Source organism: Cupressus sempervirens, chromosome 8 (genome assembly GCF_028749045.1).
Source record: "Cupressus sempervirens isolate cs-2001-9-10 chromosome 8, ASM2874904v1, whole genome shotgun sequence".
Taxonomy (NCBI): domain Eukaryota; kingdom Viridiplantae; phylum Streptophyta; class Pinopsida; order Cupressales; family Cupressaceae; genus Cupressus; species Cupressus sempervirens.
In genome coordinates, this window is record NC_143125.1 from 74,399,902 (window position 1) to 74,427,691 (window position 27,790).

The 27,790-nt window shown below is 32.2% G+C and overlaps 1 pseudogene; it reads left to right on the forward strand.

Moving 5' to 3' along the window:
• The first annotated feature begins 813 nt into the window (after positions 1–813).
• LOC149541701 (linamarin synthase 1-like) overlaps positions 814–27,790 on the forward strand; it is an 81,924-nt pseudogene continuing 54,947 nt past the window's right edge.

Consider the following 27,790-nt stretch of genomic DNA (forward strand, 5'->3'; position numbering starts at 1 on the left):
CTAGTGCAATCAACATATCTAAGAATCCAGTGATGCATTCCAAGACCAAGCATATTGCAATAAAATATCATTTTGTCAAAGAGTTGGTACAAGACAAGGAGATCAGATTGGAATATGTCCATACAAAAGAACAAATTGCTGACATATTCACAAAGCCTTTACCTAAGGATGCATTTTTGTATCTCAGAGGTAAGTTAGGGGTCATTCCCCTATCTAAAATCCACTAAAAATAAGTTCTAGTAATGCATCAACGCATATAGGATTGAAGATCTATCTGTTGATGCAGTTTCATCAAAAATCATTGCATATGAATCAGTACTAAAGGTACATTATAAATCACTTAACTTCTATTGTCTTTGGCATGTGTTGTCAAAGAGGGAGAGATTTTACTGTCATATCCTTCTGAAATTTGTGAAGTTTGGAAAAGTTTGCCATGAAGTCCCTTAACAGAGGGAGACTAATGAAAGAGGGAGAAGTCTGTTATCTTGTTGAACTTGTTTTCAAAATTTCATTTTTGTTATGACATGTTGTGTTGCCATCAATGCCAAAGAGGGAGATTGTTCGATAATGTTGTCCTTGATGTCACATAAATGTCATATCAGTCATTAGTCTCAAGTTCACCGAGCTCAAATAGTCTGCAATACAATTTACAGTACCAACTGAGCTCACTCGGTCATCAAAGGAAATGTGGAAGATAGTGTTAACCGAGCTAACTCGGTCAATGAAGGAAATGTGAAAAGCCAATGTTAACCAAGATTCACTCGGTCTCCAAAGGTTAGTTTCCACCGAACTCACTCGGTCATCAAATGAATTATGAAAAAGTCAGTGTTAACCAAGCTTCACTTAGTCTCCAAAGGTTAGTTTCCACTGAGCTCACTTGGTCATCAAATGAATTATGGAAAAGTTAGTGTTAACCGAGCTTCACTCAGTGTCCAAAGGTTAGTTTCCACCGAGCTCACTCGGTCATCAAATGAATTATGGAAAAGTCAGTGTTAACCGAGCTTCACTCGGTCTCCAAAGGTTAGTTTCCACCGAGCTCACTCGATTATCTCAGGAAACTCAGTAATTATCGAGTTCTCCTAGCAATTGATGGTTTGTCACGAAGTTCGTTGTATCAACCAAGCTCAGTTGGTTAACACAGGAATTATTTTTTGAACAATGTTCACCGTGCAAGGTCGGCCAGTATAGGGATTTGCTAATTAATTACTTTTAGCTGACTATTGTAATTGTTTGTTTTAGTCAGTGATTTGAGCCGACTAAGATAATCTGAAAGGTATATATGGTCATTCAAGTTATGAATTAAAGTGTGTGATTATGAAAAAGTTATGAATGCGAATTATAGTATGAAGAGGCGAATGTTGAGAAAAGTCTGATGGAGGATCAGATGTGTTAAAGGAGCTGCAAAGTTGTATTTGATCAGTAAGGATCTAGTCAAGCATAACATAGATCTGCAATCAACAAAGATAAGTTGCACATTATATCAGGTCATTTCATTGTTGTTTTTTAACCATTGTAACAGTGTATTCAAAATCTCTTAACAGAGTTGGTTTAACAACCATTCAATAAATCCTCTAACAAGGTGACAGTTCAGTTGAATTGTTCTAAAGACCTCTAGCAAGGCCACTCCTAACAAGGTGATTAAATCCTTTAACAGGGTCACACCTAACAGTGTGTTTTTTTAACCTTTAACAGGGGTGGCTCCTAACAGGGCTCACTTCAGAAGAGTGAAAAAGTTACATTGGTGGTTTTTCCCATATTGGGTTTCCACGTTAAAACTAGTGTCTCTTGTGTTCTTAATTGCTAAATTACTTTGTGCATGATATCATATCAGTTCTTAATATTTATCATTTGTTGCATTATCAAGTATCAACATTTTATTAATCAGATCAAAGGTATATTCAGACATCTTAGGGATTGTGGAAAGTTTTTGGAGTAACTGATTCACCCCCTCCCCCTCTCAGTTACTCTATTCTCATTTCCAACAAGTGGTGGTGCCCATACACAAATTGACATAGATATAATGTAAAAGTTTCTTGAATTGTCCTCAATAGAAAAATAAAATTCAAGAGAATAGTTAACTATTATAGCACATCTATTTAATACAAAGTAATGTTATTAATGTTAAACTACATACATTCAATATTAAAGCGCTACAATATTATGAAAGTGATTAAATCTTATGACTTGAAACATAAATGTCAATATCTAAATAAACCTAATTATTAAGCATGAATTGAATATAAGTGATTGGAAATATATGAATTGAAACAAAAATGTCAATATCCTAAACAAACATAATTATCAAGCATGAGGAGGAAAATAATAATTGATTAGTACAAAAACCATTTCACACTAATAATGTCAAAAGTTTAAATAAATTTATTATTATTTTTTAAGCAAAGGGGTGACTCTGTTACTTTCCCAACAATCCATTTTGGGTGAGTGTGGCAAAACTAGTCCCCCTAGGGGCATGCACACATGACTATAGTGTGCAACAGCCCCTTCACCCCCTGCCAACACACACACACACACACACACACACACACACACACACACACACACACACACACACACACACACACACACCTGAGGTGGTCTTCAACTTGAGACCATGGGGGTAACCCACAATCTCAAGCTCAAACACTACACTAAAAGGGTTGGGTTATTTGGACCTAAATAAATTTACAATCAAGCACAACAGGAAAAACTGCTTAGTAAATAGAAGATTATAACAAGTAACTGAATCTTATGACTTGAATTAAAAATGTCAATATTTTAAATAAATTCAATTACTAAGGATGAGGGCAAAAAATTGTAAATAACTATTTTTAGCATAGCATTATCATTATCTAAAAAACTTAATTATTAAGCATAAGGAGAAAAAAAGATTACGACACAATCATTTTTAGTACTTGTCGTGAGGCATTATACTATTGTAATCAATTTTGTATATCTAGTTATTAATATTTCTTATTTCTACCAATAAAAATCAATTATTTTTAAATACTATTATACAATTAATATTTTACAAAGGATAGATGCATATTTCTGAAATTTATAAATAGATAAAAACAATTTAGAGTCATCTTATTGGATAAAACATTTGGGATCTTATACATGGATTTTTCGCAACCATTATGCCTCTTCAAAATTTTTAGGCGACTTTTAAGGTGAGGACCAAATATTTGTAGATGTTAGCTTCTATAAAAATAAGTAAAATATTTTTTGTGACTTAAAAAAATAAAAATTAAATGTTTCTCATATGTTCACTTAATCTAACAATTTCAAATTAATTCTTTTGCATTGTGATTATTTCAAATTAAAATTCTAAAAGAAATAATTTATAATTAACATTTTTCACAAATTATTACAATCATAATTATTTAAATCTATTGTAACAATATTTATAATTAATTAAAACATATTTATTAATATTTAAAACTTCAATAATAATAGTTATTTAAGATTATAAATATGTTAGGAATGTTAATATGTTAATTATGTAAAAATTAATATACTTATTATTTATAATAAATATATAATTAAATTATGATTAAATTTACGGAAAATAAAAGTTATTAATTAAAAGACAACTACTAAGTTACTAGTTAGTATGTGACACTTTTTTAAATTAGTCATTTTTTCTAATAGTATGATTATGATTATTATCACTTTAAAATAGATTTGATTGATATTTAAATTTTAATATATTCTTTAATAGCATTATATTTTGTATTATAATGTGAAAATATATACAGTTACTAGTATTCATTTTTAGTTAATAGTTTTTAAAGAATATTTTTCTTAACTAATTAATTCATTATTGTTAGGCAAGTACTAGCCACTACGTGGCACTTGTTTAATCTATGACTTGAATAAATTAGCAATTGTATTTGTACTTATGACAATGAGTTGATAGATATTTAATAATAAAATTACCATTTTAATATACTATAATGTGAATAAATTAATTTATAATTAATTTCAAAAAATTAAAATTCTAAATAGAAATTAAAATAAAATTATTTATACCTAATTAATCATATATGAATAAAAATATCATCTAAACAAATTATTATGAAAAAATAATTAAAAAGTAACATAAAAATATTAATAAAAATAAGGGGGAAAAAATTATTTTAAAAAAAAACTAATTTAAAAAGCTAAAAGCTAAAATTATTAAAAAATAAAAAATAAAAATAAATTTTGAAAAGTAAAAACTAAATCAATTAATTAATTAGGAAAAATCTAATTTAGATTTTGACAAGACAGGGACAATTAAAAAAGCTAATGTCAATATTTTAAATACAATTAAAAATTAAAAAGTTGGCTTGTTATGTTCTGTGTTGCTCTGTTGTCCTTTTGATCTGCGATTTCTTCTTTCCTGGAGCATTTTGAAGTTAGTTTTGTTTCCTATCTAATCTTACGAATACAATTTTAATATGACGAGCCTCGTTATTGCAGAGGAGGACTTGAAATCTAAAGAGAAATTCATCAGGAAAACTTCCACCAATCAGGCCGACCGACATTGTCTCCTTCTTCCGCGAGAAAAATGTGTCCGACCTCACCTACGAGTGCTTTCTTCACGAGTCCCGCATCAACAAAATAGCAGACTACGTGCTGGTCAACACTTTCGAGGAGTTGGAAGGAGGCAAAGAAGCACAAATGGGTCTCAGCTTTAATGGCTGCCCTGCTCTGGCAGTAGGCCCTGTTTCTCTTCCAAATTTCTTGGAGGGCAGGAATTCCATGTACAGCATGTGGGAAGCGGATAAAAGTTGCCTCCAATGGCTGGATTCTCAAGCCAAGCAATCAGTGTTATATGTTTCCTTTGGAAGCATTGCTGTGAAATCTGAAGAGCAATTGCATGAACTGGCGCTTGGATTAGAAGAGAGTGGGTGCCCGTTCTTGTGGGTTCTGAGATCAGATATAGCAGATGGTAAGCCAATGGAGTTACCAGAGGGTTTCAAGGATCGAACCAAAGATAGAGCCCTGATTGTGAGTTGGACGGAGCAACTGAAGGTAAGTTATTTTACATTTTCCGTAGACAAGGAGATTTGAATTCAACTTTATCTTGATTTCTGAATTTTCTGATTAAAGAATTAAATTCGAAGAAATAATTTAGTTCTTTCAAATCATTCTTATTGTTATGAAATATTTTTGTAATATTGTTATCGTGATTTTTGAGTCGTTTCATAAGTGGTGATTCAACATGAATGTATCTCTCATGAGAATAAATGGAATACTTAGCAGTTAAATCCTATGACAATATCACCATTCGACTTCCTTAGAAAATATTCTTTTAAGATTTGATTTTAAATCATTGATTAATTTAGTATACAATCTACAATAAATAAATAATCTATTAATAAAACCAAGAATTTTACTCTCTTCATATAAATATTCATTTGTTGAAGATGCTACCAAAACTAATTAGTTAAAAAAAAATGCTAGTTAAATTCATTTTGATGATGGTAGGGAATATTTTTGTATTAGGTCTGTAGGCATTTATCAAACTTAACAAGTTATAATTGTGATTTTTTTTTGAATATTTGTAAAATATTTAACTATTTTTAGTAAAGATTTAATTTGTTTAACAAAATATTTTCAAAAAATTAGTTTTCTCTGCATTGAGTAAAAAAGTTTGAACAATATGAATTCTTTTGTAGATAGGTGTAATTTTTCAACTATATTATAAATTCAAGACTTCCATATATAAAACATATATATTCTATAAATAATTACCATAATTCTTTTATTATATATCACATTATATTTATATTTTATATTATAATAATTTGTATACATTACATTTACATGTATTTTATATTTATATTATTATTTTTATATTACTATAGTATAATGGTTATTATAATTTATTACTAAATATATTTATATTATTTATTATTTTTATTTATTTGATAAACAAATATATTAAAATTAGTTTAGAATTTAAAATTTATTATAAGTTCATATAAATTAACACTTTTTTTATAAAAGAATTTTGAAATCTTGTTCAAAACAAATAAAAAACAATCAACAAGTCTATTGTTACAATTTAGAAAATGAATAATAATAACAATATTATTAATTGATTGAAATGGTATAAACTCAAGTCTTTGTTTTGGTTGCTAATTGATTGAAATGATACAAAATCAAGTCTTTATTTCAACTTCTTAATTAGTAATTTTAACTATTATTTATTTATTCTATTTATTTAGCTTTGCCCAATTTAAAAACTCTATAGATAATTTATTTTCAATAATATAAAATTAATTTTTTAAATTAAAATATTAATTCATAATCAACTATGTAAAGTTGACATAAGTAGTGCTCCCACACATGCATAGAATTAAATTGAAAATGTTTTTTTTCGAACAAATTAGCAAGTCTCTAGCTATATGAAATTTATTGATAAATTTCAAGTTAGTATAAGAATATAGATTATTTATTTCATGTAAGTATAGTATTGTCTATAGAAATAGTAGATTATGTACTATGGTTTGAAAGTGTTAGAAACTGCATAGAAATAATTGTTTGTTTTATATAAGACAATGAAACAAAAGCTATTTAGACAATGTATTCTTTATATATTATATATAGATAGATAAATAAATAAAACTGTTATAGTAGAGCTAATCTAGAGTAGCCAGAAAAAGAGGCCCACCCTCAACATGAACAATATCAAGTGCATATGCATAAATATCGAGAAAGGAATATGCTAGAGCAAAATATCATAATGAGTATCAACCCAACCAGCCCAATCTAGAGGGCCTTCCATCTAGACAATGTTCTTTCATTCTTGGATTTGTGTAAGCATGAGGATCTCATCCTTCCTGGAATTAAGGTTCTGTCTAATTTCTTGGTTCAGTCTTTTGCAGGTTTGTTCGAACATTTGTAGATCATCAAAAGTCCTCCATTCGTAGCCATGTTTCAGCTCATAGACAAAAAATGTGACATGATCATCCCTCAATAATATCTTTAGCTTGTCTTTCTCCATCATCATAATGGTGTGGACCTGAAGAATTGTTTTTAAAAAGTGAGTTTTCAAAAAAACTCAATTAGAGCTCTAGGATTGCTTTGATACCTTTCCTCTTTCTCGCACTTCTAGATCTACCAAAGGATGTTAGAAGACAAAAAATTCCAAAATAAATTAGCGACCTTTTTAAGCCTATCAATATGACCAGTAACAATTTTTAGAATATTCACATTTACAGGATAAAAAATACCAAACGTATTCCAGATTTCTTTAGCAAAGATGCAATCAAAGAGGTTATGTCTACCAGTTTCAGGAAGCCTGCAAAGGCTGCAAATATCAGTCATGTGACCATATTTTCTAGTAAGGAGTCTATCTAGCAAAATCAACCACTTAAAACATCTGATTTTAGGCTCAACATGACCTTTCAGGAGAATATCAAAATATGTCTTCCAAGACACAACATCAAAAGAAGTGTACAAAATAGTATTGATATGATTAATAATATTTTTACTATGATCAATGATTTTATAAATATTTTTGTTTTTGAGATTAGCCATAATGACTCCATCAGACCACTTGCATTTTCAGTATCTATGAGAGTCCACATGACAATCAATAGGCAGATCCTTAGCAACCTTGACAATCATGTTATAAGTCTTCTTTTGGGAATCTGGAATATTATATTTGTCTTTAAGCTCATACTAATTGATGAGTTTTTCATTTTCAAAAAGATTAGAAAGTTGAGAGATCCCCATTTTAGACCATAGCCTGGCATAACATCCTTGGGAGAGGGCTAGGGGTTTACCAGCTAGGTGCAAGTTCCACCAAATGGACCTTTCACCATATGGATGCTTAGCATCATGGAAGTCCTTATTGGTGACAAAATTCCTGACATGGTCCTAGGCTCCCCAGATGGATATGAAAATAATAGAGCCTTGGACATTGACTAGGAAATTTTCAACAATTAAATCACAAAATGGGAGATTTCTCCAAGTTCTAGCTTTTAAAGGAAAGCCTCTTTCAATATTATCCCTAACCAACACTTTCCATGGATTGTTTCCATCCATAGAATAAAAGATCCATTTGGTGGGTAAAGCAATACCTTGAGTTTTAAGGTCTTTACGCTCCAGCCCCCCAAGGAGTTTGTCAGTATGACACTAGTCTATTTGATCGCATGCATTTTTCTATTGCCTTTACCATTAGACCAAAGAAAGCTCTTAATGGCTTTTTGAATTTCCAAAATTTGGTAATTACTAAACGTCCAAGTAGAGGAGTAATATATGCCACTTATTCAACTTCTTCTTATTATTTTCCTTAATCCAGGACCACATGTCTTTGAGGGAAGGCTCAATAAAGAAGGTGATACCTAAATACTTAACAATTTTTTAAGGTCTGCCCCATTGGTAGCTATATTGATTGAACCAAATAGGAGGTTGCTCTTCCCACCCTAGGAAAATGGATTTGGATTGGGAAATACGAGCACCAAAGATTGAACAAAACATATTAAGCTTGGTTTGCAAGGCTTCAAAATTATTGTTACTAAGCTAAAAGAATAAGGTAGTAGGGTATGTGCAGGATCATGGTGTACCAAAAAGTGGTGATCTAAAAAATATGTAGTTCTAAAATGCATCAAAGCATTTCAAAACTATTCCAACTTTTTTCCCACCCATCCTAATACCAAAAAAAAAAATTAATACCTTTATAAGGCCTATTATATCTTTGGATGACAACCTTGTGTGGTCAACTTTAAAAATGTCCCAAAAATATATTTTTGGCATGTTCTTGTGTATTTTTCACTTCAAACATGTAGCTGATGACTTTTCTTTCACCCAAATTTGATGAAATGAAAAAGGTTTCTTAAGAATGATCTTAGCTTTCCATAAATATAAGGTTTTTCAAATTACAAGTTCAGTAAGTAATTATTACTTATTTTCTAATGGAGTTACGTATAGAGTGTTGATTGACATTTCAAATGGTACAATATTTTTGAAATCCAAAAGATGCATCACATTCTATGCTTCTTCTACTATAAGGAAAAAAAAATAGAAAATAAATTTTACAGGGTTTTGAATTAGTTAAGGTGGTCAGACATGAGAGTTTTTTTATTCCAAAAAGAATATAGTAGAAAATTCATAAATAATTATTTATTTAGAATAAAAACACCCAAAGATATGTGTCACATCCAAACATGAGTCTACTTCTTATATCTATAATATTATTGAAAAATATTATCAGTTGATTTTGATTAAGGTGGTCAGACATATTTCTACTTATTTTTGTCCTAAATTTTTTGTAGTATTGCATTAAAATTCAATTTTTTTACCGATTAGTTTTTATTTGTTTTCAGATAAGACCTAGCAGTTTAGAAAATGAATTTAATTTCCTAGAGATTCTTTTCTCTCATATTTTTTATATAAAATTTAGAACAAGTTGAAAATTGCAGGTCAAGTTGACATAACCCTGATTTGTTGATTTTTTATTGCCACTTAAGAGCATAGTTTGGTTGACCATGATCTTGCACATACCCAGTATCATAAAAAAACTAACAGGTAATAAGCTCATCATTATTAGGAAGATAAAGGCCTATAACATCAGGGGAAAGCGTATTGTCTCTGAGCATATAGTAAAGGGCTTCTGAAGCTATGACAAATAGAGCAGGGGCGAAGGGACATCCTTGTCTGATAGATCAACCAAGGGGAAAGGGATTGGAGAGGGAACCATTGACCTCCACCTAGGTAAAGGCATCATTAAATAAAACCTGAGCCAAGCTATAGAAGAAGGTCAGGAAACCAAAGGCTTCAAGCATCATGAGGATAAAATTCCTCTCAACCCTATCATAAACTTTTTTAAAATCTAGGAGCAACATCACAGAGTTATGGTGAGAGCACTTCGCCCAATCCATGGCTTCCCAGCTAGTAATTAAGTTTTCCAAAATATATCTACCTTTGATAAAACTAGTTTGGGTAGCACACACAAACTTAGGAAGGATCTGAACAAGTTTTAGGGCTAGGATCTTGGCCAAAATCTTATAGGAAATATTGAGGAGGGTGATAGATCTCCAATTTTTTGTAAGGGCTTTGTCTCCATCCTCAAGAAGAAGTTTAATGATGCTACTATTAATCTCAAGATCAAGGGAACCCTTAGCCACAACTTCCAAATAGATTTCTTGTAAATCCTTACAGATTGGACAACTTATGTTGGCCTTATAAAATTCAACAGGGAGCCCATCAGGGTCAGGGGCCTTATCATTATTGAGAGAATTGATAGCTTTTCCCACCTCATCCAAAGAGATGTCCTTAGATAGGATAGTAATATCATCATTATCCAATTTATTGGGGATAAGAGGTTTACACTTGTTTCTAACATCAACAGCCTCATTAGAGTCCTCAAAGGTGAAGAGACTCTTGTAGTAATCTACAAAGGCTTGGTTAATGGCAACATGATCTGAGATATCATGGTTGTCACTTAGGAGTTTTTCAATAGAGTCCTTGGAGTTCTTTTACTTGAAAAGGTTAAAGAAGAACTTGAAACCCCAGTCCCCATTCTGGATCCAATGAGTGTGAGATATGATCTTAGCACCATAGATTCTAAATTGTTGATGTTTCCTCAAGGAATCCTTTGCATAGATCACCTAGGAGACAAGGTTAATATTGGAGGAATCATTTTGAACATTATTCTTAGCCTCTTGGAGATCAGAGGAAAGACATTTTCAATGAACCTAAAATCCTTAGTATTTTTTTGACCAATGGTCTTGAAGAGACATTGCCAAGATGGGAGATTAACCTTACATCTATCAATCTTGGAGTAGTTAGGGAAATTAAATTTATTTATATTGCAAATGATTTGTAAGGAAACAAGGATGTCTTCATCAAGAAGAAGACTAGTATTTAATATGAATTTGTGATTAGTTGTTCTAGGGTGAATAGGGGTGAAATTGAAGCTAAGAAGAGTAGAAATGGGATGGTGATTGGAGATGGTAGTGGTCGTAAAAAAGGACAATGTTATTTTGATTGTGAGGGAGGAAGGAGAAGACATTCTTGTTGCCATAAAAATAGTCAAGTCTAGAATAGATCCAAGAGGGGCCTTATACGAAGTTGCACAATGTGTGCCATATTTTGGGTTAGAGGACTTATTGCTTACTAAAGGGTCAAACAGAGTATCAGTATTAATTAAATTATTCGAGTGAACCTTTTAATTATCTTTCCAAACAAAGGGATCACCTCCAGATTTATGTTGGTGGGACTCAACCATATCAAAATATCCTCCAATTAGCCAGGGGATATCAAAGAGGGTAGTCATCCATTTCCAATGATTATCCCTCTCTTTAGAATCATTGGGGGCATAAAGAAAGAAAATGCTAAAAATGTTATTATTATGATAAATAGTAATCCAAACAACTCTCTTGCAAGGTGAGTGCCATTGGTAGTTATATATTTCCCCCATTTGGGGCTGATGAGAAGAGCAATTCCACCTTTGCCTCTATTATGCTTAGTGCAAAATTTGATCACATCATTCTAGATAAAATTAAGGTTGGCTTCAAGCATGAAACTAATGGCTTTAACTTCTTGCAACATGAGAAAATCCATAGAGCTAAAATAATTAAGAAAATGTTTAATAACAAATTTCCTATCCAAGGATTCAAGACCCCTCAAATTTTAAGATATACAATTCATGAGGAAACATTAGAGGGAGTAGGGCATGCAACACTAGCTTCATCAGCTGAGGGTAAAGATTTAATAGAATTATCCCCAATTTTCTTACCAGAGGCTTTATTCTTAGATCCTAGAGGCCTTCCCCTACATTTTGAAGGGTATCGTTTTTGGGATCATCTTCGTTTTGGGAACGGGAGTCCACTTCCATAGAGAGCATACCAAGGGAGTTGTTAATAGCAAGGATGATTTCAAAAGTACAATCATAACTTAATTCTTTAAAGAAAAATTGTGGGAACTTCTAAGGTGCTCCTAAAAAGATATTTAAACTAGAATTATTAGAACACATAGTAGGGGAGCAAGGGGGTTATGCCTAATAAGGTCAACTACAAGAGGGATAAAAAAAGGATTTTGGGGAAAGGGATTTTTTGAGAAAGAAGAATTCAAAGTTATAGGATGGTGAATGGTATTACCCTTTTGCCTTCTTTTCTTCTTTATGGTCTAGAAGCCATCGTTAGTGTTCATCACATCGATAGCCATGTCTAATAAAGGAAAAGAGATATGAAAAGTAGGGGCAGTAGGAGAGGTCAATTTAAGGGTACGAAGATATTTGAAGGTGACTCCCTCTTGTGCTTTTTTGTTAATGGAAGGAGCCAGATTAGGGTTAGTTGGATTAGCGAGTTTAGGGTATTTAGTAGAATCCTAGTTCTTTTTAATAATGGGGCAATCCTTTCTAAGGTGGACCTCTTTTTGACATAAGAAACAAGCATTTAAACCTCCCAAAATTTCAATAGGGAACACAAAATTTTCTTCCATGATGTTAACAGAGATATCAGCAAGGCTTTCCTTCCCTGGTTGTAGTGAGATTAAGACTCTAGCATCCATATGTGGCACCAACCTAATAGTCTCATCCATTCAAATGGTTTTGCCCAATGGTTCAAGCAAGTGAGGTAAGAATCTCCATAAAAAAGGGGCCACATTTTTAACCAGTACCCATCTAGGGGCCAAAAGGGCAAGAACCTCTTCATGCATAGCCTTAGGTGACCAAGTCAAAGCACGGAAAGAAATTTCTAATACTACTTTCTTAAGACTTCAACTTGAGATTTATTAGGATTAACAAAGAAAATCACAAATAATCCCTTATGGATTTGCCAGCAAAAGAAAATGTGAAATCCCATTTGAGATTCCAAAAATTATGAAAAACTAGTCGTCAAGAAATTTCTAAGGAGGGCACTTATCAAGTTCAACAATAGAAAAGAAAATCGTAGTGTTCTTTACCTATTCTTGTCCTTAATAATCTCAGCACTTAGCATTTTAGGATTAGGAGCAATAGAGAAAGGGGCTGAAGGAACCATAAAGCACTTACTAGACAATGTATTAAATTAAATTAACAAATAATTTAAACTAGGAGTACTAAATCAAGATTGTTGTGATTTATCAAATTTGTGATCTACCCTCACCTATAATGTTTATAAAATTGAAATATATATTTTTATCTTTTTCTAATATTTAAATCAAATAATATAATATTAATTATTATATTTTAAATACAATTATTATTTATAAATATATTATCCATCTTAGTTCATATTAAAATAAAATTCTACACATAATAATATATAAATTGATAAACTAATAATCTAAATAAGATATATTATCATTTTATCAACAATTGTGGCAGGAATTTTGCTGCTTTGCAACCTTCTTTTTATAGTCAACTCCTTCTCTATTGATTCCTTAGCAACCTATTTCCTATAGTTTCATCTTATTTAAACTTTTATAGTATCATTTTATTTGAATTCAAATTTTTATAAATCTATTTACAATCAATAATACACTTAATGCATCAAATGTCCTTTCCTTACCTGTTCTTATTTTTTTCGCTCTCTAGCTTGCTTGTATGAGATTGGAATATTTATTTGTAAGAATTTGTCTATGAGAGTACTAGATAATTCTTTGATATTTAAGCCTATATCACTTCAACACTCTTGCCTAATATTTTATTGCTAATTTTCTTCTTCATCATTAATTCTTAGAGAAGAGGGTTTGTCACAATTATTAGATATTTAATTCTCAATAGTACTATCATAAATATTAGTAATTTATTTTAAAGTCTCATTAATAGAATTTATATTTCTTTATAACATATATTTAAAATAAAAATTCTTTATTTTTTAGAGTGAGAAGTGGTTTAAGCTTTGAGTATTCATCAAACTTTATATCTCTACTAATGAAGAGTCACTTTTTTGTCACATTGTATAACCTATAGTCCAATTGATTCTTCATAATAACCCATATAAAACACTTAAAACTCTTTTGTTCTAACTTTTCCTTTTTTCTTATTTCTTATTTGTGTGCCAAAATGCAACAACAACAAGAAGTAGGGTGAAAATAGAACATAAAAATAAAGTTTTCTGGCCAAAGCAAGTAAATTGTCAATCTAATTGTTAGATATATGAAATCCAATGGTCACTTGGTTATTTCCCTCTAATTGAATCTTGGCTTTGTGTATTATGGATAAAGCATAATTTCTTATTAATATGATGTAATATGCCATTGTATGTAACTAAGAGTAACATGAGCTTTTTCTTGCACTTCAAAAGTGGATGTAGTCATTCATGATGAACCCCTGTAAATTTTTTGTGTTTTATATCTCTAATTGTGTGACTATTTTGTTTTCATTTTTTGTTTTTCATTTTTTTTTAATCACACATCATATTAATAATTGGTATGAGAGAATTATAGTGAAGTGTCAATTGGAAATCAATGAAGAATTTCTTTAAAAATAGAGGATGCAAATATGTTGAGAATAAAGAGATTATTTGTGAAAAACTTTGGTCTATAGAAGAAGCACACAAAGTCAATGTTGATCAATCAAGATCACTCACTTGCACCAAAAAAAAATATGTTAAATTCAATGATAGATGAAGATTGGGAGAAACTACAAAAGGGAAAGAGTAACAAATTTTCTTTTGTTATGCAACAACATTCTTTGTAATGTCTCAAGTAAGAAGATATCAAAAGATTTATGGGATCAACATTCTTGAGTGTATGTGATGGCTCCAACTTCTAATAAGGCTTTTATCACAAAGAAGCTATACAATTTAAAAGGAAAGGAAGAAGTGATGAATCACCTTAACAAATCCAACACTCTCATCATCCAACTAGTTTTGGTAAGTATTAATATAGATGATCAAATTATATCAATCATGATATTATGTTCTTTACTAAATATTTGGGATGGTGTCGTAATGAAAATCAATGCTTTAGTTTACAAAATAGGTTATTTTTTTAATAATGTATTTAGTACTCTTTTCAACAAAAATATGGGATAGAAGAATCAAGGGCCTTCATCAAGTGATTCTTTTCTGGACAATAAAGGAAGACCTTAAGAAATAGGAAAAAACAATAATAGAATATCCATTTCTACAAAATAATTGAAGTTAAGGGGTAGAAACAATGATTGTTGATTTTGTGGGAAAGTTGACCACACAAAGAAAAATTGTTGGTCTCACAAAGAGGTAGAAGATAATTTAAAGGACATTGAATCCAACCCCACATATGAAAAAAGGCTTCCTCATTTAGGCAACAAGTGAGACTACATTGGATTCATGGGTGCTTGATTCTGGAGTCTCTCTTCATGAAAATTCATCTTGTCAAACTTTCAAAATCATGAAAAATGTTAGCTTGGGAGAGTTTATCTAGGAGATAATAAAGATTATGAAATAGTTGGCAAGGGTTGATGTCATATTGCAACTTCAAAATAGAAACAAATAGTTGTTGAAAGATGTTGGGTATTTTCCCAAGTTGAAAAGGAACCTTTTATCTATAGGACAACTTTATTCTCAAGGGTACAACATCAATTGGCCCTAACAATGCTTGGAAGGTGACCAAGGAGGTCATGGTGATTGCAAAAGGAAGTAAATTAGGCAATCTATATGTGTTAGGGAGCAACACTGAAGTAAGAATTTAATTGGAAATTGTGGACAATGGGTTAACTCTTTCGCATAAGAAGCTTGACGATGTGAGAAAAAGGTGACTTGAGGTTATGCTTAACAAGGGTCAACATCTGTGCCTAAAATGTGTTAATTTGGAGCTTTGTGAGCATTGCCTCAATAGAAAAGAAAGGTAGGTCAATTTCATGAAGACTACTCATAGCAAAAAGAACACATCTTTGGAGCTTATTCACTCAAATGTCTTAGACCCTATGGAAGTAACTATCATTTGAAGAGTAAACTATTTTATTACCTTTCTTCATGATTATACTAGAGAAATATGGATTTACGTTCTTAATAGAAAATTAGAGGTAATTGGTAAATTTAAATTCTTTAGGGCCCATTTGGTTACAGGCATAGGAATTGAGAATAGGAATTTGGCCTATTCTAATAACAATTATTTTTGGAATGGACAAAACCTCATTTTAGGGGTAAAATGAGAATATGAATTCCTATTCCATTTAGCACACCAAACGGAGAATAGAAAACATATTCCTAATTTCCTTTTTCTATTTCAACAACCAAACAGGCCCTTAGGCTTCGTTTGGTTCCTAGAAGATGATAGAAATTGACTTTTTCAAAATCCAAATTAGAAATTTTTTGCATTTCTTTCAAAATTGGCAAAATGGAATTAGCATACCGGACTTCCAATTTTGCCTCAAAACCAGGTTTTCCAACTTCCTACTAGCAAATAGCAATTGAAAATCAGAACCTGATTATGTTTTCTAAGTAGTGTAAAAACAATAGATTGGACTATTTTTTGAAATTTGCCTTCAACTCCAAGCTTACACATAAAAATGTGTCTTCACATGCATCTTCTGAGTGAAACAAATAGTTTAAGTAAAATTCCAAAAATTGGAATGAAGATTTACAAAACCTTAATTTGGCCAAACCAAAGTTTTTAGAAATCTCGATTTTTAAAATTCCACAAACCAAATAGACCCTTAAAGTCATAATTAAGAATTAGATGGAGCTAAAAATAAAATGCTCAAAAATAGAAAAAGAGAAAGGATTTTGTTCGTAAAAATTCAATAACTTGTATGGCGTCAATTGTGTTGAAATAATCAAAACTGACCTATTGAAACCTCAAGAAAATGTTGCAGCCAAGAGACTAAATAGAACGACTTTGGGTGTGCGCTTTCTAATGTTGGATTGCAAACGAATTTTGGATAGAAGAATGTAATACAACTACCTATTTAATCAATTGAGCTTATGAAGATCTGCAAGTGTTTGGTTGCGAGGCATTCACTCGTGTTTCTAAAGAAAAGCTTATGAAATTGAATCCTAAATCTATATAGTCAATATTCATCAGTTATAGATCATTTGAAGTGAGGATGTGGTTTTTCAATGAAAAATCATTATGAGATCTGCAAGTAATCATATGCATAAATTAGAATCTAATTTATGAGATTGAGTTTGTCGGAGTAGTGATCACCTCATTTTTCAAGTTGTGATATTTATATGGTTGCAATTTCTATGATAGATTTGAATAGATTGCTCTCACTAAAGGACCAAATGAGATGATAAGATTGTCATCATTGTTTAAACAATTAGCCAATAAACAACATGGTTCTATTCTTCTCTTTTATATTCACAATAATATTCACTTGAGGAAGAATATTTGTTTTCATAATTGTACTAAACATATTGAGATGAGGTTTCATTTCATCTAAAATATGCTTTTTAAAATAAAATCCAGGTGATTCTTTGACAAAGATTATTCCATTTAAGAGAAGTCCAAATCTCATCAACCTTATCTCAGCATAATTAAAATATGACATTAGGAGCAATGCACAAGAAAGTCTCTAATAAGTTGGAGTAGTCATTAAAATTCAAGTAGGAGATTATTGGACATAAGAATTCCAACAGTTAGTTGTTTATTTCCTCCAATTGGATCTTAGCTATTCATGTTCTAGATAGGAATTATTGCCTATTAATAGCATATAATCTGCTATTGTACATAACTAAGAAAAACTAATCTATTGATAAGAGCATTTCTCTACTTCAAAAGTGGATGTAACCATTCATGGCGAACTATTACATTTTTTTGGTTATGTCTCTATTTGCGTGATGTTTTATTTTTAATTCTAATTAGTTTATATTCAAACTTCATAACTAACACTAACTCGTATTTTATTCAATCTAGCAACATAAAATATAAACTAATATATTTTGCAATCAACAACTTCATATTGATAGTTGAGGAAATCTAAAATCTGGAAACAACTTTATAGAGGATTCTACCTTCTTGATTATTCTTCTTAAAAATATAAAATGTTATTTCTTTGTGGAAGATTCTAGAGGACCTTGTATTGTTCTTGACACTATTATTTTTCCTTAATAATATAAACAAAGTGATTACAAATTTTTACTTGATTTTTCTTGATTCAAATTGATGCTATTCATTCAAAATATAAAGAAAGAAGTTTTTTTTTGTAATCACGGGCAAGAATTTTCAATCTAAAAGTGTTCTTCAAAATTCATCCTTATAGATAAAATCATTTCAATTTTATAAATTTTAATCTAGACATATTAGGTTGGAATTTAATTTTCTTGGGAAGTAATCTGAACAAAAAAGAAAATTGTACACCACGCTGAAATGCATTAAATTAAAGTATTCTTATAAATTTATATCTTATAAGAAAGCTCTCTATAACTCCCTACAAAATTTTCATCTAAAATGGTACACAATTTAAATTGGTTGGCTATTCATTATTTTGAAACTTTCACATTACAAATAAATTTAAATTATCTAGAACTTCTAGCATTTATTAACATTTTACACATTTTATCTTGTGTGAATACTTAGTGGACATCATTCATGCTATCAATTACATTACAATTTATATCAACTCTACCTCTCCTAACTAGATTAATTATCTAATAAAATGATGTTGAAGTTCACATTATATTGCAAATTAGTATTATACATTGAATTGATTATTAAAATTATTAAACTTTTATTTTTAGCTTTGATAGGTTTTGATCCTTCTTCCTTTTCTCACATATTTAAAAATAATCCTTCCTTTTCTATGCTCATCTCTAATGAAAAATGAGATAAAATTGGTTATTTCCTATTGCTTTGAAATTTAGGTTCTTTTTTAGAATAATTATTAGAGCCATTATTAGCATCAAACATAAATGTACAATATCAATAATTTCAACTTATTATAATTTTATGTGAGAAAATAATACTTAAATCTTTTGTTTTATAAAAGATATGTAGCTTGAATACTTATATTAATAATAATAATTAAAAATATTACGTTAATATATAGCTTGCACAAGATATCTATAGAACAATAAAAACATAAGAAAATATTACCAAAAGAGTCCCCAAGGTAAAATGAAACACTCTAACCCAAAAACGAAGAGCCATAGATAACCCAGAACAGGTCGATCATATGTAAAACATCACCAAAAACATGTAGCATACCATATAGAAAACAAATTACCACCCTTAGGGACAACTATACATTATGGCTACCACTCACACTAGATAAGATACTACCAATTCAATTTCTCAAACTTTTGTAGACCCAAAGACATATTAACAAAGTTGAGTTTTTCTTATGTAGATATAGATGATTTGTCATGAGATTGACATCTCACACTTATTTATTGGGATGGATATTCTCTTTTTTATGGGCCTATACAACAATTTTGGCAAATGAAATGCCTACTAGACTATTTCTCCACAAAGCACCAAAATAAGAGACAAAAATTACAAGGTGAAGAGACAAATGAATGTAACACTTAACAAATGGGTCTTAATGTCAATATGATTCACCAAGTATGATGGACTAAGGTGTCAACATAGGCCATTATAAAGTCAATGTGACAAGTGTTGCCAAATGAAGTTGTTTGCATCTAAAGCCATTTAGGAAACCAACACAAAAAAATAAAATGATGGGGATGCTTGACCTAATAAGAAAAGCATATATTAATATAAGAATATATTGACTTTCACCATCCTCAAGATGAGCATGTGAATAATTCTCTAGCAATAAATGATCATTTTTCATAGTAGAATGTTACAAACATGATAGTGATAAAGAAGGTGTCAACCACACAAAACTTGCACAAAAAACAAACTCACTTTCCATTAGAAGTAATAATACTAAGAAAGTTTCCTTTTTTTATATAAGTAATGTCATTTTAGGATCTCCAAATAGGTCTTCCATGTGAAATCATTCTTTTTGACCTGAGAGGAAGCGACCTTTATTTTTTAGTTCATATTTACTAATTTATTTTCCTCCCTATAGCAATGCAAGATTTAGTATTGTGAAAAGGTTGGGATAAGATCCCAAACATTCTGAATTATATATTTCATTACCTAGCTAGGGGTCTTTGACATTTCCAATGTTGAAATGGTGTCAAGTGAGTCATCTTCAATTATTAATCCATCCACTTTTAGTTTACTTCTTAACATAATGCCCTAGAAGAATGTCATGGTTTCTGTGATGCTTTTAGTGCCTAATGATATATTTGAAGTATAGGTTGCAATTGTCTAGACCTTGTGATTTAAAATAAAACAACCTATCCTTGAGATATTCAAATTGTCCTTTGAGGCACTATCAAATTTAATTTAACAACTTTTTTGTCAAAGGGCTTATATTTGACTCCTTTTCTATGTAATTTTGTGGTTTACATTTACAAAAAATTTCTCTTTGAAATGGACAACAATCTATTTCTATTAAGATGTAAGTTTTGTGTCCCATGATGTGTAATGGAGGCTCAAAGGCTTTGTTTTGGGCTAATTCTTGGGATGGAAATCCTATTTTTTTTTAGGTACCCACACTTGTAGGCTCTATATGATGCTTTTTTTTTTTGCTACCAATTATAATAAGGTGGTTCATTATAAGGTTTTTCATAACTTGAGCCTTGCTGTCAGTTATAGATGGACAAGTTCCTTTGATTGGCCACAAGGGGGATTAAAGGAAGAATGACATGAGCTTTAGGGAGTGTAGCTCATTGATGTGACTTGATGGTTTGGCTTTGTATGGTGCCTCATCTAGTAAATGTTTTGTTTGAATAAGGTACCATGAGCTTGCTAGAAATTTATTTAGGGATTTTGTGGTGTCTTGGTGGAAGCATGTTTGGAATAACTTTTCCTAGCCCAAATTTAATTTCTTCATGTGGTTGGTGGTTTGAAATCACTATCTTGATAAGTAGGAGATATTTTCCACAAAAAGTCAAATGGGTTTGCAAGGAGAGTGAGTTTAACCATGGAGAAAATTCAATTGTTAATTGCACTCAAGATGGAGTAGTGCTTGGATGGGTGACCTCCCAGGAAGTATCAGTGCTTCACCTCTATGAGAATCACCTAGATCCAACACTTGTTGAGTGTTCCATTCATTCTCATGAGAGATGGGTTTTTTGAACCACTAATCATGAAATATGGGTCAATGAGTTTGACTCAAGAAACTACATAGTTGAATCTTGATAACAATATCACAATCACTATCTTACTTGGGTAATCTTTGTAAGTGGGGATTTCAAGGTCCTTCATTTTGTGTTTTAGATAATAAAAGGGTGAGTATATTTCTTGTATTTTTTTCTTATTCTCATTTGTTAATAAGATATGACACCGTTGGTGGAATGCTTGGGGTCACATCCATTATTCTTATTCTAATGTTTCCTCTTTGTTTGAATTTTGGGATTGCATGAAGTGTGGCCCTTTTACAATTCCTCTTCTTCAGGTTGCTTGGGTTGTTGGTTCTTCCTTTATCTTTGGCATGTTTGGTTAGAGAGGAACGTGATGGTATTTTAAAGATTTTTGGATTGAGGTTATGCATATATGGTGTAAGATTACTTGTTCTCTTCATAGGATAGTTCTAGCCAAGTGTGAGGTGAATGGAGGTATGGATCCTAGAAATGTTGGTAGATGTAGTCACCTCAATTTTCATCTTTTGGGAGGGGTCCTAGTGGGTGTTGTTGAAAGGTTCTATGGTAAGTTGAGACAACCTTTGTAGTGTGTTAGATATGAGGGTTGGTGGGATTCTCTTTAATATTGTGTTCTCAATGTTAACACAGATGGCTTTTCATGGGGGTATCTAGGCCGTACATTTTTGGGGAGTTCCTCATATTAATTCTAGTGAAGTCCACTTTTTTTCTATATATGTATAAGGGATTTCATATTAATAATTTTATGAAGGTGATTTTTTTTGCACATGGTTTGAAAAATATTATTTGTTAAACTTCTTCTCAACTAGTTGTGAACTTTCTAACTTTAGGATCTTGGGGGTGTGAATTAGTATTTCACAAACTTTAGCCCAAAATTGGATATCTTTAACAATTTTATAACTTGCATAAGAAAGAAAACTAACTATGATGAATAGTAAACACAACCATGTAATAAAGAAACTCATAACACCATATTTTGTTAATAAGGGAAACCATGGCCAAGGGAAAATCCCAATTGCGATGGTACCCACAAAATGATCCACTAATCAAAAGTATCTTGTGAAAGATATTGATCCTATTAGGACTATATTACATCTGTATCATGTTTCGACCTTTTTTAGAGGACTTAGGGCTTATTGGAAGTCTCAACCTGTTAGGAGTTGTGATATCGAATTAAAAATGTAAGCAAGATGAGCCCACTACCCAAACATGTAATACACAATAAAGTTCTTCAATACAAAGAAATAGATACAAAAACCTTTGTACTGTTGTTGATATCTTCAATATTTGATATTTTATTTTCTTCTTCTCAAATTTTTTCACAATTTGTAACTTCTAATCATACATCAGAATGTGCATCAGAAAATATTACATCAATATCACATTACACGCACATAACTTCCCATTTAACAATCTTTCTTTATACCTCTCTAATTACAAATATATGCTTAGTTGACCTTCATGCCTTTATACATTTTACCAAAATCCAAAATTTACTTTCTCCCGATTAGGGTTAACATCTAGGATGTCATCCCCAATTAGTTAAGCAATTATTTTGGTAAAAATAATAATTTCTTAACCCAAAATATTGATTTCCTCATCATGCTATATTTTGCCTGCACACTTTTGTCACTAGTTAAATCATCATAACTTTGTCTATACAGTCTATACTCTCCTGCGCACTCACATACATCATCACTATAATCTCAAGTATATGTACATAACTCTACAAATTTCTATGATATGCCTTTGAAGCTCTCCAATTAAAACTCGATTTGCTTCATCTAATAAACTACACAACACAGACAATTTTCTAAGTATAATTGTCATATTTTCATCTTCATGTTATCTCCACTTCATATGATAGATATGTTTCCATAAATGAAAACATCAAAATGTCTAACCTATCCAAATTGTCAATAATATCCCCCTTTTTCATTGATGACAACATATGGGAAAATTGGCTAAGTCTCAAAATCAAAACTTCAAAATTTGCCTTTACAAAATTTCAAAATTATGGATCTTTGCATATAACATCTTTTCAAGTTATATCTCCTAATTACATTATAACTCCCTCATACTTAATTTTTCTTATCTTCACACACACACACACACACACACACACACACACACACACACACACACACACACACACACACACACACACACACACACACACACACACACACACACACACACACACAATTATCCTTATCTCTTCCCCTTTGACATCAATGAAAAAGGTATCAAAACTTATTTACAAGTCAAAATTTGTATTTACCTTCCTTTTCATACTAAGTAAATATTCTCGTAATGCAATCAACAAAATTTATCTTCAAAAGAGAAAACTCCATATCTCACTTATCTTTCACTACATCTGAAGTGATGAAAACTACACACAATCCATATGAAGCGATCTCTATTGCTTCCAAATTTGTATATAAAAGCTTCTCATAAGATGCTTTAACTGATAGGCATTCTTCCAACTATCTCTATACAAGATCAATTTTCAAGGTAAGGTGCTCCTTTAACAATGAAAATATCTATAGTATCATCTCCTTTTGCAACTCCAAAACCCTAATTTCATCATTGGTTTGGTTGATTCTCCTTTCTAGATCAACAATCTAAATTGTGAGATTCTACACTTAGGCCTGGATGGGGAGATAGCTAGGTCCAACCAAGGGAAAGTCTAGTTAGGATCATGTTCCACATATGACCAACCCACAACAAGGGCAACAGGGGGAGCCACCGAGGACTAGCCCAGGTCCAACCTCTATGGAGATGAGGCTGAGTGGCAATAACCATCAAAAATACTCCTAGGAGAGTGGCAATGTGGCTACAACAGGGGAGTGTGCGAGTGACATGTAGATCTTCTTTGGCCTCACTAGTGACCACCAAGAGGAGTTCGGTCACCCAAAATTGCATCTAGAGGCACACAGGCAATTGTACATGGTGCATTTCTAAAATGAGCAAGTAGCTCCTATAGGTGAGCCACCTCTAGCATGACTTTGTCAGTCTTTACTTGAATTTGCATCATGACATTATTACAAATATGTGCTTTAGAGTACATAACAACATGAATATCAAGAAAGCTATGAGAGAATAAAACTACATTTTGGTTCTTCCAAATAGTAAACAAAAATTCTATTTTGAAAGCATGCCAAATTTGGCAATATCTAAAAGGAAGTTTGGGAGGATCTCCCAGCACCACCATATGCCATGTGAACTCTTCTTGATGGAAAGGCTTGAAAAAGTTATGAATCTAGAGCCAATATCTTTGGGCTCACCTACAGAACCAAAAAATATGCAATAAGCTTTTGGGTTGGCCACAAAAGGGGCATCTAGGATCTGAAACTCCTAAATGCCAAAGCCAAGGACCTAAAGGAAAGCCCTAGAAAAGGAGACACAAGGAAAAGTGAGCAATATTTGGCTCCGTAATGGCATTCTAGAGAAGAGTAAATCTAAGACTCCAAGTCTTACAAGAAGAATACAAATGTCAATGCTGATTTAGGGTATCAACCATTGGAAGATGAGGCACCGACAACCAATACCTCACTTTAGGCTTGTAGTTAGCCATAGGAGTGGCAAGAAATCACTTCCAATCCTTCCACCAAGGGTGAGATGAGTAAATGCCAAGCTTTTATAATAGATTGGGAGGCGCCGCAGAAACAAGAAGACCAATTATCTCCCAATCTGCATGGATGAGCTTGAACTAAATCTGCAGATCCTCCCAAGAGTGAAGGCTCATAGTAACTCTGGAAATTAAGTCCTTGGGAGTTTTAATACCCTTATGGAATAAACACAAAGAATTGGCTCCCTAAATATTAGCTAAAGGAACACCTTCAGTTGCAAATAAAGGAGACCACCAAAGGTTTTGCTAGCTCATTTAGAGCCCATCTTTGAACTCATTACCAGCCTAGTGAAGCCATGGTTTGAGGGCTTCCTAGGATTTCCAAATACTCTTAACAATAAAAGTACCCTAAATTTGAATAGGTTCAAGAGTCATAAGAAGGATTTGAAAGCCAATCCCCTTCTAGGTAGGCTGGTTAACCAGGAAGCCTAAAGAAATACAGTGCCTTAAAATAATTTTGTAAGCCTCATCTCTAGTGAGAGCCTGAATGACCCACTTGGCATAGAGGGAAATCTCCTATTTTTTAGTGGAAGGCAACCCAGTCCCCCCTAAGGCTTTGGGTAAGTAGCAATAATCCAAGGAAACTCTGTGAAAGCCATGATGCATAACATGAATGACCCAAAGGAAGTACTAGAGGAGATGTTGTAGCTTGAGATATGAAGCTCTAGAAAGAGCCCAATAGGAAGAATAGTACATATGGGTGATAGAAAGAACTTTAGAGAAAATTTAAAACTTTCCTGCAAGGGAAAGTGGTTTATTGACCTAATATTCCAACTTCTTCTCAATCCTAGTGAGGACAACATTCCACAACTCCATAGGGGAGGCTTGAAAAGAGAAAGAAATGCCCAAGAATTTAAATATTTCTCCATGCTAGACCCATTTCTACCCATATTTTTGAAGCCATTCAGGGCTTGGCAAGAAGGATTGTAGGTAACAAAGGGTTTTGTGCCATTGAATAACAAACCCAGAAGTAAAGCAAAAAGTATATAGGCACTGTAAGGCATTGGCTATATTATCTTCCTCCTCAAGCAAAGTAAGGAAGGTTTCATCAACAAAGTGGCCATTCAAAAGCTCCATAGAGAATTCTAGAAGAGAAATACCACAAAACATACACCAAGAAATGGCATTGGCAAGAAGATAGCCAAAGCCTTCAATCGCTAGCACATAGAGCAAAGGCACAAGAAGGAAACCTTGATGTATAGATCTGTAAAGCCCAAAAGCTTTAGATTTCCTCCCATTAATGGTGATGCAAGTAGAGGCATCCCTAAAAAGCATATGCATAGACTACAGAAAAATTGCTGCAAACCCCAAAACTTGCAACATAGCCAGAATAAAGGGCCACTTAATCTAGTCATAGGCTTTAGCAAATTTGATTTTGAGAAATAAGGCCTATTTCTTAGATTTCCTAGCCCATTCCATGCCTTCCCAAATAAAAATGGTGTTGTCCAAAATATAGTGAGATTTGATGAAACCAGTTTGTTCAGGCAACACAATCCGAAGAAGAAAATGTTAAATTTTGAGAGAGAGGGCTTTGGCAATGATCTTGTAGGAGACATTCAACAAGGTGATGGGTCTCTAATTGAAAATTTCCTTAGAATCACCAACTTTAGCTATGAATTTAATATTTCCCTTATTGATAATGTTACCTAGGGAATTAGAATTGAATGCTTCATGGTAGACCTAAAGAAAATTACGAATAATATTATCCCACAAAACTTTGTAGAATTCACAAGGAAAGCCATCACAACTAAGGGACTTTTTAGTAGCCATGGAAATAATATCTTCCTTCAAGTCTGAAAGCATTAATTTTTGCCCAAAAAACTTATATTGGTCAAGAGTAAGCCGATTGGGAGTAAGTGCAAGGCATTCTTGAAGAGCTTGGTGATGCGTAGCAAAAGGCCCTTGAGCTATGAAAAATTGTTCATAATCACACCCAAAAGCTTGAAGAATATTTAACAGGTCTGTAAAGATGTGATGGTCTTCATAGATATGCTTGATGCCAACTATAGAATGGAAAGCCCACACAACATTAAAAAGTTCCTTGGAAGCTTGATAGCCAACCTCCAACCAATGGAAATAGGCCTTGATCTAAGCTCCTCTTTCAACATAGTTGTTTGCAACTTTCTTCTAGTTCCAAAGATTGGCAAGCTTGATTTGGAGATTCATATCAAATGGATTCATGGAAAGAGCTTATGATGGCATACATAGATCTTTGGTAGTGGCCTAATAAGATCTTCTGTGGAACTTGGCCAACTGTCTATTGTAAATGCAAAGAAATATCAGAATATGGAGAATCCACCACTGAATCCACCTAACATTACTGTGGGTTAATGGCTCAAGATTCCACACTCAAAGAATTTGGGCAATAGTGGGAAGATGGAATAGTAATGAGGTGTTGAGCTAAAATTGGGTTTAATAAGGACTTGGTTGAGCCATTTGCCAAGTGATAGAGAAAAAAATGGAGGATTGATTAGATAGTGTCACATCTGGCAAAGGAGTGATAGGTAGGGCATATTGGTGGGAAAAAGAGAAAAAGGACTATGAAAAAATCATAGCCCTGTCAAGTCTCTTTAAAACTTTGTTAGACCTAGCTCAAAAATTGGACCATGTATGCCAAACCCCATCTGGGTGGTAGGGGCTAGCATTGGGATAAAAAAGACTTAGCCTATTCTGCATGTAAAACCACACCTCACATTCAACAACTACCCATCTAAAAGGTAAAAGTCCCTCCTTGTTAGTGGCCAACTCTACCATGTTAAAATCCTCACAAAAGGCCCAAGTCATAAGTGGCAAATTATTTTCCAACCAACACCAAAGGTGTGATCGCTCCACAACATCATTAGGAGCATAAACATTAACAATACCAAAAAAATTATTCTAAAAAGATAGCAAAATCCAAACCACCTTGTGCAGTGGGTCAGAACCATGCGAAATAACATAAGAAAGTAAACAAGGAGAGAGAAGAGTAAAAACTCCATCTTGACCAGCCTCATGTTGGGAAGTAAATACGATGCTATTTGGTCATATAAAAGTACAAGATGAGGTGAGTAAAAACCTAATAACTTTAACTTCTTAAAGACAAAGAACATCAATATTACCAAGCTTGTGCTTGGTGTCATAAACATAAAATTTT